Genomic DNA, 14,818 nt, shown 5'->3' on the forward strand with positions numbered 1-14,818 from the left:
CTTGTAGAGCTGAAGCTCTTATCTTCTAGATGAAACTGGGTGTGACTCTAGATACATAGATTGTCTAAATCAGTTATCTAGTATATGTTCATTCAGATTACCTACACACACAATATCTAAACTCATATAAAAATATTTAAAACAGGACATATGTTTATATATGTACATTGTTACATGAATTCTGAAAATTTAAAATTTTTCAGAAAATTTAAACTTCAACTCTCAATAAAGTTAGTTCCTTTCATCATTGTTATGCCTCTTAAAGTTACAAGTTCAGATGTCAAATTCTAAAAATTAGTCTTGCCCAGACTCCTCTGTGTTCTCAGTCTTTTACATACATCTAGCTAAGCCAACAGTTCCTTAGCAGATTGTGTGAAACACTATTGCTAAAACCTCTTATTAAGTATTACAGAGAAGAAAAAATTTCAGTGTCAAATTAATTTGGGGAATGCTGGTTTAAAAAGGGTAAATAGTTTTCTTTACCATGGTAATTCTCAAATTAATATGCGACTATGTCTTATAAGTTTCCATATGGGTGTATTTAGCTTTGAAGCTTTGTATTGTAGAATGCTCTCTCATAGTAATATTGTTAAGAGACATTAATTTGGTAAACTCTGTCTCAAATTCTTTATTTTCAGTATTCATATGAAAAAATTAATATTATTGCCAGTATTCCACAGTTTTCAATCCTTTGAAATTTTAATGGAGGACAGGAATTATTCTCTTTCTAGTTTAATTCTGATTCTGGATAATTTTAATAGAAAAAGTTTTGGGTTATATTACTTTAATTTTTTTAGCGTACTTAATTGAGATGGGAAAAACATTGCACACCCTTTAGCTATGGGCTATTTCTCTAACTCCTATTCCCACTCTAGAGGGGCTCATGGTTCTGTCCATATTAATTCCTTGTTAAAGCCTGGAAGAGCCTTTCAGAGCTCTCTGACCTGCTTATGTCCAGCCCATTAGTCATCCATCAGCTCCAACTTGCTTAGCTGATAGACTGTGGTCCCAAAGTACCAGTCTACTATGGCTGCTCTACAAAACCAGCTAATCCTATTACACTGTCCAATTCATTTTTGTCTTTCCAATAATTTTCATTATAAGTACTTGCTATACTCACCATCCTCTAGATTGGGGAAAAAAAGAGAGAAAAGATGAACACAAATGAAGGAAAAAGCAATTCCTTTTCTTATTTTATGAATATTACTCTGTTCTCTTAAGACAAAAATACATTTATATTCATTGGGAAGGTGTATTGCAAGTTTTATTCCAAAGATATAAGAATGGTAATAATCTGATGGCACAGATTGTTGTAACTGAAACAGTATTCTTAGATTTTGGACTTATTTTTGTTGAGTGAATATTAACTGATAATACATTTTTACCTTATTTTACATATTTGATAATAAACTTTAGGTACATTTGATGTTTATCTTATTTTAAACATTTTATGTCTTAGTCTTCAGTTTAGAAATGTATAAATATATTTTTCAATTTGGGAGACTAAAAAAAGTTATCAGAAACAGAAGATTATGTTTCCTTTAATTTTCACCATTTTCAGCTTTATACTGTTTGAAAATCCACCTAATAGTGGAGTAAGATAATGTAAGCAAAGAAGTGGGTAATTTTATGTATATTAATGTAATTTGTTCAGTTACATTTTTACCATAAGAAGATAGACCACTACTTTAATGAATTGTTGGTGCCTTAAGGTAAATACAATTATGACAATAAAATATTTGATTAGTGCAAAATTTTAAGGCATAGTGAATAATAAAAAATGAGTATCAATATATCCACTACCAATAATGTTGAAGCCTCTGTAAGCCCTATCCCCAGTGGATTTTCTGCCACCTGTACACATATCGTCTAACATGAATTTTTAATTTATTATTCCCCAATATCTCATTATAATTTTACCACATAGGTATCCACCCATAAATAGCCTGTGGTTAATTTTACATATTTTTGAAGTTGATATAAATAAAATCATGCTGTATATATTCTCCCATAATTTGCTTTTAACATTCATTTTTGGGGTGTGGATTTAGTCCTTTAGCCTGTGTGTTTGTAACTCATTAATATTCACTGCTCTATGGTGTGCAACAATTTTAATCTGGCCTACTAGCGACAGAATTGTATTATTCTAATTCTAATTTTTTGTTATTTAAAACAATGTTACTATAAAAACTCAAGTACATATTTCCTGGTACCTATATGCAGTGGATTGCTGCTTTATAGGGGATGTAGATCTTTTTCTTCATTAGGTAATGTTCAACCATTTCCCAAATAGGTTGCATGAATTTATACTTCTACCAACTGTATAGATTCTTCATCCTTATCAAAACTGAGTATTGATTTTTTTTGCCAATGCTGGGGCATAAATACACCTGATTGTAGTTTATATTCATTTTCCTATTTACAGATTAACTTATTGGTCTTTTTCTTACTTATTGTAGGGATTCTCTATTTAATATTTTGGGTGCTAATCCTTTGAATTTATGTTGCAAAACTATCAAAGTTTGTGCATTGTCTTCTCAGACACCCTTTTCAGCATCTTTTGATTAGTAAAAATTCTCAGTTTAATATGGTATATGTATCAATATTTTTCTTTATCGTTTGTACATTTTGAGTCTTAAAATATTTTCATACTCTGAGGTATACAGAATTTCCTCTATATTATTGTTGGGATTAAATTTTGTGAATGTTATGAGGTAGGCATCCAATTTCTTGTCATGTGGACAACCAGTTGTATCAATATCAGATGAATAGCCCACCCTTTCACAACTATCTGTAAAGCTGCCTTTTGCCTGCTTCATGTTCTATTTGTCATTCTTGTGTCCGATACGACTCTGACTTTATTAATCTAGCTCATAAAAAATCTTGCTAGCTATTAATACAGATTTGTTCAACTTATTTTTCTTCTTCAGGAAGCACTTGGCTATTTTTGTTTTTTTGTACTTCCATTAACATTTTTAGTCAACATGCCAAGTTATCCAGAAACAAAAATGGTGTCAGAAATCTTGGGATTTTGATTAGAACTTCAGTGAAACCATGGATATTTTTAAGGATAAATGGTATGTCACCATTCATTTATGTCTTGTTAAATGCTTTTCAACAACATTTTCATGTCTGTCTGAACCTGGTGATTTTTGTTGAATGACTTTTAACAACGGCTTCAATTTTTAATGGTTATGGATTTATTCTGATTTTCTAATTCTTCTTGAAAACATATTTTTATAAAAATAGGTTCATTTTGTTTAACTTTCTTTATATTTGTTGGTATAAAATTGTAATATTCAATTTGCTGTTTGATAAATGCTACATCTCCAGATATGTCTTTTTGTTTTAGTCCCCTTTCTCTCTCTCCCTTACCTCTCTTACAACTCTGTTTTTGGATTAATCTGGGCACAGGTTTGCCCATTTTACTGGACTTTTCACAACTCTACTAGTTTGTTAAATCCTGTCCACTATATTATTGTATTCTAATTTATTAATTCTGCTTTCATCATGCTAATTTACTTTCTCAGTGTTTGTATTTTATTGTCTTTTTTCTATCTTCTGTTCTGTGGCTTAGATCATTAATTTTAGCCTCGTCTTTTAGGCCACCATAAGACTTTAAGAGTATGCACTTCCCTTCTAAGAATCACTTTAGCTGATAACCAAAGTTTTGATATGTAATATTTTGTCACTTTTCAGTTCTAATTTTTTTTTACTTCTATATTGGATGTTTTCCTTGGCTTATGAATTCTTTTGAAGTATGAATCTGTGTTTCAAGTAATAGCCTTGTGGCTTTTATTTCTAAATTCTGTTTTTCTTATTTATTTCAGACAATTGCTTTTTGATCAGAGAGATGATATGATTTTATAGATTCTTTTAAGTTTTTTGAGATTTCTTTATGGTCTAGTATGGGTTCAATCTTTTAAAATTTTTGAAAAGAATGTTTATTCTCCAATGTTATGTTCTTTGTGTATCCATTTATTTTTCTATGGGCTGTAGTTTTCTTTGAGCTATAGTTTATTGAGATGTTTGTTAAACTCTCCTATCATGATCATAGATTTGAATGATTATGTCTTCCTAATGAATTGAATATTTCTTGACTATGTCTTGTCCCTGATTTTCTGTTTCTGTGTGGGGCAGATTGTATTTTGGAAAGATGGCTGTCACAGCATCTCCCATCACATATGGTTTTCTTACAATGTAACTTTGAGACTCACTCCATTGACAGAGAGATCTTTGTTCCCTCCTCTTCAAGAATGTGGGAAATTTGTGATTACTGAGAAGTTTGGGATTAAGGCTTAAATAATGGTGTGTCTTCCAAGACTAGATCATAAAAGGAATAACATTTCTGCCCACCTGCCAGCTTTGAGGAAGACCAAATAAAGGACATGTGGAGGTCACGTCAGGAGGCCACAGGTAGGTGTGCTGCCTGAAATCCCAGCTGAGGTCTAAGCTGATACCAGCATCAGCTGCAAATCGTGTGAGGAACGACTCTTCAGATGATTCCTTCTCCTTGCATGGGATCATCCTCAGACTTGGAATCTTTCTGGCCAGGGCCTTGGACATTGAGAAGCAGAGCTGTCGTGTGCACACTTTCAATCACTGACCCACAAAATCGAAAAATATGATGTTTTAAGTCTCTGTTTGGGGGGTGATTGGTTATGCTTCAACGGATGGCTGGAATAATCTGATCATAATTAGACAGACCAGCATTCCTGTGATTATAACTTCTGTGATATGAAGCTTTAGATTTAGTACAGCTGGATGTAACCAAAAACCCAAGGGGCAAGGCAAGGTTGCTTTTTTCTCTTATTTGTATGGAGACAAGCAGTCCAAGGCAGAAATGGCAGTTCCTCAGTTACCATGGAACAACGTCCCTTATCTCTTTTTCCTTATGTCACATTTAGCATGATGCTTTAATCTTCAATGTCACCTCATAGCGATATTCCAGACAGCAGGGAGAGAAAAGGGGAGGAAGTGCAAAGTGGGTCTTCTTTTCAACTGAGAGAACCTCTATTAAAGAGATTTCCTTGAAGCGACAGTTTGTGCTTCATTGGCTACATCTACTGCAAGGGAGCCTGGAAGATGTAGTTTTAAGTTTGACAAATTGCCATTCTGAAGAAAATCAGTGTTTGGTTTCTAAGGAAAACTGAGAGAATATATTTGGAGTACTCCCTACTAGCATTTTTTGCCGCAATTGATATATCTTTTGCTTTCACCCTCATTCTATCTTTTAATTGTTCTAGTATGGCTCTCATAAACAACGGGTAACTCGACTCTGCAGGTGGACTATTTTTGTATTTCATTAATACATTCATATTTATTGTGATCAGATTGATATCTAGCAACTTATCTTGTATTTATTTTTCTATTTTAATTGAAAATTTTAAAAATTTTAACAAGCATATTAGCTTATCAGAAACTAAATGTAATCAATATCTTTACATTTCTCTGAAAAAGTACAAAGACCATAGAACAATTTAACTTCTTTCCACCTATGTGCTTTCATCCTGCATATACTTTTCTTTTTCAAAATCCCACATATTAGAAAATCCTAACATTGTTTTATACAATTAAGGCTGATGGATTTATCTGCCTGTCTATACTTTATCCTTTATCTCCTCATCATTCTTTCTTACCCCAAGATTTAATTTTTGCAAATAATTTTCCTTTTTCTTGAAATACATCCTTTAGGAGTTTCCTTGTATTGTTTCCAAGTTTTGTAGACTTCCTCTGTTTTGGCTGAAAGTGTATGTCAATCTTATTCTTGAAATTTGATTTCACAAGTTTATAATAAAATGATATTTCTTTCTTTCTCATCATTTTGAAAGCATTATTCCACTTTTACTATTAATTTCATTGTTATTTTTGTTCTTCCTGGTGAGATTGGCTAAAGTAATAACTGTCTTTCTAATTTTCTTTTTTCATCCAATAAATACTGAATTCAGGAACCACTATGTAGCACACACTGTGCCAGATTCTAAGGATACAAAGGTAGACAAAACATGATCACCGACCTCACGGAACTTAAAGATTTGTCAAGATAAAAGCAAATGTAAAGATAACTTAGTTATAGTGAGAGAAGTTGTGATAAGCACAATGATGAGACTCCTCTGAAGAACCAGGAACATCTGTCCTCTTGTGATCTGGAATTCTCCCCCCAGACCCTCACTGTCTCAGACATGATTTGCCTATTTCTAAGCCAAATAGGAAGAATGATAAGGAATTTGTTTGTTAAAGAGGGCTGGCTCACAGGTCCACAGTTTTGTGGTTTTATCTTTGACACCAAGGTCTAGAGTAAGAAGGAAGTTGTTTTCTGACAAGTTATTTAGGGACTACTGAGATTTTTGAACCACTGTGACATTGAAAATTGATATTCAAACCCAGTCTTAAAGACTCTGGTCAAATATTGGCAGTGATGGCAATTTGGTTTTGAGAGAACCAAGAAACAGGTTTTCTAGTGGAAATAAAGTACAATGGCTAGAGAGTAGATCCAATCAGAGTGCCCATTGGCTGTTATAATCCTGATGACCATCTTAGAGAGGTTCTTTTTACTGTAGGGACATGTACTGACCTCTGTTTGTTCTAGAAAAGATGAATGTATTGTAAGGGAATGAGAGAGAACTTCATGAATATCCAAGGATGGACATCAGTATACAGCTAGGCCTTACTGGGTCAGAAGCAGAAAACTGAAGAGTGAAAAGGCCATTCTCTCAGAGCCAGATTCTGCCTGCCGTTCACTTTCCTGTCTCTCAAGTTTCTTAGCTCTTGTGGATGTCCAGCTTGTTTCTTTCATTTATTCCATTTTCCTCTTTCTTACATTTAGATTTTCTTGATTACTTTTCTTAATTCATAGCCCATAATGATTTCCCCAGATCCCTCCACAGCAAGACAAATTAGGGTGCATTCTTTTTGCCACTACTGAAAACTGGCAAATTTTATCTGTATTTCACAGTCAAAATTTTCTAAGAGAGATCTGTTTGGCTTCACCTATATTTTGAAGCAAGTCACGCCAAAGTTCATTGGCCAGGATATAGATCAATTGTCCTGGATCAGGTATCACACCTAATCAGCGGGAGCCAGGATTTGGGGCAATCATATGGTATATAATTCAGCAGAATCAGTGGAGAATGCTCATATGGAAATATATTTAATGCGATGTGTATGTGTGTGTGTTTCATTGTTGGTAGCTCTTTGAGGCTGAAAGTTTGATATTAAATTTCAAAATTCTTATAAATGCACTCATTGGCAAGAGAAGTCCAGTGTTCATTACTTGTAAAAAACTTCCTATTAAGATTAATAGGATTAAGATTGAAAGTTGCTTCTTAATACAGAGGTAGATTTTATAGTCTACCACTCACATTCATTTTTGACATGTTAATAATTGGACAGCATAATGTTGTCTTTTAAGTCCATGAGTATTTTTTCTTTTATATATTTTTAATAAACTTTTTATTTAAGAACAGTTTTAGATTTACAAAATTATAGTGAAGATAGTACTGAGAGTTCGTGAATGCCCCACACTGAGTTTCTTTTATTACAGTATCTTTCATTACAATGGTACATTTACCATAATGAACTCTCATTGAAATTCATTTTTAACTAAAGTCCACATTTATATTCAGACTTAGTATTTCCCTAATGTCTTTTTTTTGTTACAAGATCCTATCCAGGATACCATATTTCATGTCTCCCTAGCTCCAGTCTTTCCTTTGAGACAGTTTCTTTCTTTCTTTTTTTTTTTTTTCTTTTTAGGCTGTTTGCTTGATTTGTCTCAAAATTCATATTGATATAGCTCCAGAAGCCCGTTTTGTAAGTCTACAGCAAGATTAAAAGCGTAATTAATTCTTTAACTTAATGGAAGTATGAAATCATACAGAAAATGAAGAAGGGGAAAACATTCACAAAAAACAAGCCATTGTTTTTAAAAAGAATGACATTTAAATCCCTATAATGCTGATATACTTGCTGAAGTTGTTTTATTTTGCACATCTATTCACGGAATTTTACAGATGTACTAAATTATTGCTCCATTGAACATGTACTTAATTATAAACACTGTAAGAGTTACAAGTCACGTTTGTTCAAAGTTCTTTCATAATTTTAAATTTAATTATCTGAAAATTATCAATCATTTTATTAGGCAATACTTGCAACTGCATGCATATCAGTATAATTATTAATGCCAATCCATTTACTGGCTCATTTACTCTGGCTGTGCACAATTATGTGTGACATTTATAAAAGAACACTGTTTTCATCATGATAAAATCATTTTTATGAAGATCAACAAAAGATCTATTTCTTAAAATTCTGTAACATTATTTTTCTGACAAAATTCATAGATTGAGAGGAACCAGATGGTAATGGAAAATATACCAGTGGTAGTCTATTTAATTGGTTTCTTAAATTGTTTTTCTTTCTACTCCAGAGGAATTTGTATTTTATTTCTTTTACTATGGGAAGGCAAGAAAATGCAAACCCTTATATTTTTATGGTACTTTTACATTCATTTCTGAATTGAATCTCACCAATATTCTGTGATATAGGTCAAGTAAATATAAACTGAATATTGCCAGTCTCACCCACCTTTGAGTTCAAATGAAAAATAAATCAATATTAATACCCATACCTTACTGGTTTATTTAACTGTGTTGTAAAATGCAGAATTTCCATTTCTTTTCCCACAAAGTCCATCTATTTTCCTTTATCATGGGCTCCTTGATGAAGTCCAATCTTAAATAACCATTGAGAAAGAATGCAATTTTGATGCTGACTTATTACATACATGTATTCAATTGACCATTCTTAGAGACATTCTGTTTGCTTTTCCCATTGCATCATTCATTCTTTCATATACACATATTTATATAATGCTGTGTAGGTTTGGCTATATTATGTCCCACAGAAAAAGCCATGTTCTTTGATGCAGTCTTGTGGGGGCAGACTTATTAGTGTTTATTAGGTTGGAACCTTTGGGTAAGGTTGTTTCCATGGAGATGTGAACCATCCAACTGTAGATGATAACTCTGATTAGATAATTTCCATGGAGGCATGGTCCCACCCATTCAGCATGGGCCTTGATTAGTTTACTAGAGCCCTATATAAGAGCTCAGACAGAAGGAGCTTGCTGCTGCAACTTACAGAGACATTTTGAAGACAACCGTTGAAAGCAGAGTTTTGCTGATGTTTTGGAGGTACTAGCACAGAGTGTGCCCTGAGAAGCTGACACAGAGACATTTTGGAGATGCCATTTTGAAACACAACCTGGGAGCAAGCAGACGCCAGCTGTGTGCTTTCCCAGCTAACAGAGGTTTTCCGGATGCCAACGGCCTTTCTCCAGTGAAGGTACCCTATTGTTGATGCCTTACCTTGGACATTTTATGGCCTTAAGACTTTAACTTTGTAACCAAGTTTACCCCCTTTATTAAAGCCAGTCCATTTCTGGTGTTTTGCAAAATGGCAGCATTAGCAAACCGGAAAAATGCCTATTATGTGTGTGCCTCTGCTCTATCTGTGATACTTTGAGTGTTGAATAATAGACTGATTTCTTGACTTTAAGAACTCTATATCCTTGTGAACATTGGTAAGCAATATATTGGTAAATAAAAAACAAATAAGATAACTTTGAAAAATTATAGGTGCTAATGAAAAGACTAACATATGGGTATATGGGAGAGAATAACGTGGTTCCAACTGAGGTTTCATCTACATTGAAACTGAATGATGACTAGAAACCAACCATTTTAAGAGCCAGTGCAATAGAGTTCCAATCAAAAGGAGCAGGCATTTCAAAATCCAGAGGAGGGAAGAAACTTCATGAATTTGAGGAATGTTTTGAAAGGAATATGTAGCTGGAACATAGTGAATGAAAGGATGTTTCTCCTGAATAGGTTTGACAAGGCACTGAAGGAAGCAGATAATCCTCACTTTCAGAAAGTAAAATCAAGAATATAAAAAAGAACTCTCTATAAAGGCAGTCATGTAACTTATTATCAAGCGAATTTTCTATGCTCAAACCATAGACAGATTTTAGCTTATCCCAAACATGGCATATCCTTTCAAGGTCTTTACTTTGCTATTGCCTCCAATTTCTTCTTCTCTCCCTATAGAAAACACCTGTTCATCTTCCAAGACAATCTAAAGTGCGCACTTCTCTGGGGAAATACTACTGATGTCCTCATGCTGTGAATTCAAAGAATATTCTGTAAGTACCACTTTTATAACATTTATTACACTGTAATCTGCCCCCAGATTATATTTTGTCACTATAAGGGCCTTGTCTCATTCATTTTTGCATTTTTCCCTCCCCACTACAATCACCTTGATGAATTGTTCATAAAATAATTATTGGTAGAATAAATGAATGATTTAATGAACAGGGTAATACTTTTAAAGAAATGTTTAATATTTAATTTTATTTGGGGATTAAGACAAATCACTAAATAGAGACACAACATAGCACAGAAGAAATTTATGGGCCTTGTATTTAAACACATTGACACCAGTTGAGTAACAATCAATGTGTATTGGTTCTGCATTAATTAGATTTAGGGAGAAAGATATAATAAGCTGATGGTGACTTAGCTACTCTTTGAATTGGTCACAAAGTAGGTCTTTTGCTGATTTATATTCAAATATTCAAATCAATTCCTGCTCACATTCCTTCATGGAAGAATAAAGGAAGAATGCTTGGACCATTTTTAACTTAATATTATATTATTGAGGCAGATCTTCAAGTTCCCATTGTAAAAGGCACATCCTAAGCAGTGTCCTAGCTGGAATTTCAATGTTTTTCAAGTTGATATCTCTCTCATTGTTGTGGAGCAGATGTCAGGATGTTTGGTTGATCTTTGACATTTTGGTGACAGTATTACCATCATTTGCTAAACGTCAATTTAATTGGAAGAGGTTAAAAAGAAATCCTATAAGGATAGTTTCTATGTGTTAAGACACATGGGAATTGCTATTAATGAAAGTGAAAAAGATCATATATATTTTTAATTTTTATTGACTATAACCAGAAAATACAGAGTTCAATTGCTGATGTGTTTGATTTGTTGACTGCTCAGAAAGATAAACCTTATTTAAACAGATAAGAGATTTTTTTAAAGTCACTTTATGCTTTTATACAAAGATGGATTTTGAGAATAAACAAAGTGTAAGGGAAATTTTCAAATAACCATGACTGTAATTTCAGCTATCAGCCAAACTATATTTAGCTTTACAATATAAAATATTAACATGGAAAATTCCTACAGTTGTGAAATGGTAATATTTCTTGCAAACTGACACCAGCGACTATTACTATATATCCTAGCAGCCTTAGGCCCAATAGGAGCAAGAACATAAAGGTTTGAAAGATCTGAATAATGAATGGGGAGTATCCCGTTGCTCACATGTTGCCATTTTCAAGCAGAGAATCTCAGAAAATCTGCACAAACTGTTTTCAGGTGTCATAATGAACTCACATCTCTGAGAGCAAATTCAGGTAAGTGTTTCTGAGGTTCTAGAGGATGCACTGAGGCTGATTTAGGCATTTTATGAGGTATAGAAGTATGAGAAGGAAAATTATCTATTCATAAACCCACTATGTAGACACAATCACTGTACACATTTTGAAATATGTTAACAAACACAGTATTTAAAGGGTGTATAATATTCTATTATAGTGTTGAATCATAGTATTTCTAATTAGTTTTCCTATTTATGTTGTTTCAAAATTTGTGCTGGTATAAGTAAAACCACAGGGTTATCTTTATGCCTAAAATTTTGCTCGGTTTCTTCACAACAACTTCCAATTTGTTTTGCCAAGGCATAAGATAAAAATATTTTTAAACTGTTCAATTAAAAAATTTGCAATGGATCTGACAGAAATTGTCCAAATTTATACTCCATCACTGAATGATTGCTAGCATCAGAACTTTTAAGAGGATGAGTATCATCAAATTTAATTATAGTATGTAAGCAAATATTTCATTATTTCTACGAACATTCTTTTGGTCAAGAATGAGATTAAACATTTTGTAATATGTTTATTTGTCATTTGTATTACCCTTTTGTGAAAATACTTTTTATTTAACTGCTTGATGTTTGAGTTTTCATTATCAAATGTGTAATTGACTTAACATTTTTTTGGTGAAATCTCTTGCATTTATATTCATCTCCTTGTGCAGATTGATATATAACTTTAGTCTTCTTGAAGATTTCATCTACCCTATGTAAACATAAAAGTATTTTTGAGATCCTTGTATATATTTTGTTGGGCTCCACCAATGTCACTAGTTTTGTCATTACAGACATCTGTGGTGTCCTCTCAACTCTCCTGCAACATTTGAGATTTCATGTACTGTTGCAACTTTCTCAATTTTTTTTTTAAGAATTGTCCTGATTAATAATACCCCTAGTTTTTGTTTTGCCATTCCCATTTGCAGAATATTTTAACTTCAAGTAAATATTTCACATTTCAGTTATGCCTTACTATAATTTAACTTGTTTTGCACTTGTTTTGAAGTCATATTCTTTAATATGTGTCTGTTTTCTGCATTGTATACTCTTCAGTTTCATGATCAGGTCCGTGAGTGGTTAGCTTAAGCAATATCTTAAATTCTTACAACTTGACGCTGTTCTGCAATTTGAGTTTTTAAGGACAAGGATACGTTCTTTCATTTCTTTGTTATCTTCCGCTATTAATAAAATAATTGTGTGCACAATAAAAACTTCCTTATTATGAAGCAAAACTATAGCTCTTAATTAGCTACATAGTTATTGCTACTTACTTATTATGATCCTATACATGGTATGTTTGGTTCTGACATATATACATTTATGCTTCTTTAATGTCCTCAGAAAAAATTGGATGTTTTGTCAAGGTTTGTGCTCTTTTTTCTCTGCAACCTCTTGGATGTTTTTTTACTCAATAAGTGTTCAATAATTGCTTTTCAATTATTGGTTGGCTAAGCAGGAGTTTTATTTTTTTAGGGTACAAATACTGAAATAGCAAAGAAATGAAAATGAACTGAAGTATGAGGCAGAGGTTAAGAAGAAATAATAAGTTTAAAACACTGAAACACTAAAACCAACCACTAATATTTAGGGCGACTGGATTGAAGAACAATTCTAACCTAGTTGTCTTTTTTTTTTTTATCTTGTGCAAAGATATAAACTAAAAAAACTAAATATAAACTAAAAGTATATCCAAACTAGCACAGACATGTTTTAGATGGTTGTGTTCCATAAATATAAACTAATATAAACTAAAAGAAACAGGGTCCTTTGTGATCATATCTTCTGACTTTGTTGCAATTAATGAATCAATAGAGTACGTGTTTATACATTTTGAGGGTCTTAAAAATTTATTTAGAAGTCTCAATACTGTTTCACATTGAACTCTTCTCTACCTATTAATTTATGCAGTGGCTGCATCTGTTTTCCAAAAACAATATGTCCCACTCTGCAAAGATCAGGGCAAATTTGTTCATTCAAAATTGCTACCATAATTTTTCTTGTTTTCAATGTAAGTGTGTTCTAAGTTGGGACATACAAACCAAAGGCAAGACAGAAGGCGGGGGGTGGTGTGGGGGACTATTTTCCAGATTGCTCTCTTTTTCTTTACATATATTTTTCTCTTTAATTATATAAAATTTAGTAGGTGGATTTTAAGACCAAAATGGAGGCTTCTAAAATTGACTTATAAGTTGCTAGAGTAGAAAAGTAGAGAGTCTTGATTCTACATTAGAAATTGATGAATCAGCAGTAACAGCACAGTGTTATTTTACTCTAAAACTGGGAAAATGAGGGTTTTTGGTATAAATATGGCTTATATCAGAAATAATTATAAAAATACAGTAGTCATTTGATTCGTTTTTATCTGCATTTGATGATGACTACATTTCAGTGTTACAATGTATATTTTACAGACTTTAACTGTGCCTATACGTTGTTTTAATTCATAAGCCTTATATGAAAACCAGTTTTTTGACTCCATTGACATTGTTCCTGTTTGCTAATGCTGCCAGAATGCAAAACACGAGAAATGGATTGGCTTTTATAAAAGGGGGTTTATTTGGTTACACAGTTACAGTCTTAAGGCCATAAAGTGTCCAAGGTAAGGCCTCAACAATCGGGTACCTTCACTAGAGGATGGCCATTGGTGTCTGGAAAACCTCTGTTAGCTTGGAAGGCACATGGCTGGCGTCAGCTTGCTCCCAGGTTTCATTTCAAAATGGCTTTCTCCAAGATACTGCTTTTGGGGCATTTTGTTCTCTCTTGGTTGCAGCTCCTCTTCAGAATGTCATTCTCAGTTGCTCTGAGGTCCTTCTGTCTGTGAATTCCTTTATAGGACTCCAGTGATCCAATTAACATCCACTCTGACTGGGTGGGCTAACACCTCCATGGAAATTATCCAATCACACATTTCACTCACAGTTGATTGAATCACATCTCCATGGAAACACTCAAAGGATTCCAATCTAATCAACACTGATACATCTGCCCCTACAAGACTGCATCAAAGAATATGGCTTCTGGCGGGACATAATATATCCCAACTAGCACAGACATGTTTTAGATGGTTGTATACCTTAGATATATGACTGTGGACAGATAGAAAGATATACAGGAACATGCAGCCCTGCTGAGAAATTTGAGTACCTCCCTTTCTTGTTCCTGTAAGGCACACTACTTGCTTGCCAAAGGACCTATTGTGTGCACATTAACCCAACTATGTACAAAGAAGGGTTTAATTGATGACTTGAAATCATAAAGCCAATTTAATGAAACTTGGGATCAAAAGAGTTTTAAAACAATCACACTGATA

The sequence above is a fragment of the Choloepus didactylus genome, chromosome 12 (genome assembly GCF_015220235.1).
Source record: "Choloepus didactylus isolate mChoDid1 chromosome 12, mChoDid1.pri, whole genome shotgun sequence".
NCBI lineage: Eukaryota > Metazoa > Chordata > Mammalia > Pilosa > Megalonychidae > Choloepus > Choloepus didactylus.